The sequence below is a fragment of the Penaeus chinensis genome, chromosome 7 (assembly GCF_019202785.1).
Source record: "Penaeus chinensis breed Huanghai No. 1 chromosome 7, ASM1920278v2, whole genome shotgun sequence".
NCBI lineage: Eukaryota > Metazoa > Arthropoda > Malacostraca > Decapoda > Penaeidae > Penaeus > Penaeus chinensis.
In genome coordinates this window covers 8,676,509-8,679,008 of record NC_061825.1, presented here as the reverse complement: position 1 = coordinate 8,679,008, position 2,500 = coordinate 8,676,509, and positions in this window count along the sequence as shown.

Below are 2,500 nucleotides of genomic sequence, written 5' to 3'. Positions count from 1 at the left end.
TTTTTTTTGCTGACCCGCTTTTATTAATCTTATATTATTGTAATACTTGAAATACCTAAAAGGGGCACATCCATTTTAAAGCATAAAATACTATATTACTTATATTATTCTCTTCCAGTTTACTCAAAGTTTTCACTCATTTTCGAACAAGGAAATACTTCTTTAAGAATATTTTCAAGCGTAATTTCTACATTCCCTTTTCTATTAATAATCGCTATTAATAGAAAAAAAAATGAATGTTTGGTTTCATAACTTGGTTGATATTGTATAATCAAGAAGATATCTGGAGGCAAACACCTCTGTTGATTCTCGTATGATATCCTAGATAGACTATTTATCAATATTTTTTTTTTTTTTTTTTTTTTTTGTAAATCCTTACACAGGAAATTCATGAGGCCCCAGTTACAAGATTTATCTAATCTCCGTAAGAACACTGTGGTATGAGACCAGACAGTAGGATAAAACTGCTACTTTTAACGACGGAGAAAATGCCTGATTGTTTAAAGACTACTCTGCTTTTTCGACTGTTTTCTCGCATAACCTTATAGCTGATGGTCAGATCTGACAGCTGTATGGCTTCGAATCCTAAAGCGCTTTATTAAAACCCTTGAATAAATTTTGACATTTTTTTTTTCTGGATTTCATGTTTCCAAATAGTTTACTGGTTACACTGGAAAAGTTTTGGTCCACAGTATGCGACCCTTTCCCTAACCTAAACATAAAACGTGTGGAGTTTTGAACGACGTGTTCGCGGTGAGCTGATCGTAATGTTTCAAACTTACCGCGAGCGAGTTCAAGCGACCCTCGATGGTGATGTTTTTGCCTATTGCTACTTAGATTACCAAATCATGCGTTTTTCACTGATAACTGATTTCTTTATGACGATTTCTCATTGATAAACAAGTCGATCGTATACACAAGAGACAAAACACAACATTAACAAAACTCAATAGCATTTCCTCCTGCCTTTCGTGTTGCTGAACGAGGCTGGTGTCGACCCACGCTAAACATGTGTAGCACAGGTGTTACTGGGTCTTTCGCTGCTGAACACCTTTGCTTATGTTTCTCTGTCAAGTAGAAGGGCAAAACAGATGCAGTTTTGTGTTTCCTGGTATGAATAAGGCTTAAGTGCGAACCATACATAACTGTGAATGCAATTGCCAACTGGCCTAGTCATTTCTATCACTTCCATGATACTTCATATAAACAAGCATGTGTACGTAATATAAGCTGATGTCTGTTTTTCCTTTCTTTCTATTCTGAAAATCATGTTTTTCGCGCATTCTTTTGTATATGGTGGACGAAAAACAGGATCTCCCTTAATCACCTGCTAAATATTCCCAGTCGAACTTCTTTTCTCTCGATCTTACCGGGACTTTTAGAGAGCGTTTTATTATGAACGAGATGATTCGATCTCCGAGTTACAGGGAACTTCACGTAACTAAACAGGTGTGTATTTACTATCTTTTGCCGGAGTTCATTGCAAGCCATTACAATTGGGGATACACAACTCTACGGGACGCACTTCGCTTCGTTTGTTCAGTCATATTATTATCATACATTGCACCTAGTATTGTTCAAGGAATCAGAGTTAACTAGTTTAGAAATTGTACAAAAGGAGGCCATGAGGATCATTCTTGGTGCCCCAAAAACAACAAAGATTGGGGAAAAGAAAAACAAAACTTAATTTCCCTTCTGTTTACCCAAAGAATATTTTATATAATAAAATTTAAAATTAAATATTTGCATATTTACAAAATTTAAAATAAATTTAATAAAAAGCATATAAATCCTTTTTTATAAACATTTTTAAATACCCATTATAAAGGGAATTAAAAAATCATATAAACTTTATACATATAAAAGCAAATATTACATTTAAGAAATTTTTTTATATAAAAAAAAAATTTTAACCAATTTATAAGCATATTATACCCAAAAAAATATTTGGAAATTATACATATATAAAAAAATACCATTTTAAGCAAAAATTATTTTTACATTAAAAAAAGCCCAATTAAAATTTAACAAAAATACTATATAAGATTTATATACATTTTTATAAGAAAAAATTAAACTTTAAAAAAAAATTAACATTATAAATTAAACTATTAAGCCCCTAAAAAATACATTATGCAAAATATATTTCATATTTTTAAAGAATTTTATAAAACCCTATAAAGCAAAAATATACAAATTTAAAAACCTAAATTTAATTTAAGATAAAAAATTTAAAATTTTTAACCTAAAACAAAAAGCATTTTTTAACAAATTATAACATATATTACATAAAAAAGATAAAAAAAATACAATTTAATAACCCCCTTTTAATTTCATTAATAAAAAGCCCCCCAAATTACCCCCCTAAAAGCATTTATACCCTATTAAGGGGTAAATACATTAAAGGCATATATATACAAATAACATAAATTTTTTTCCTTAAAAAAGCCAAAAAATATTCATTTAAAAGATTTTAAAAACCTTTAAAAGATAATTTTTT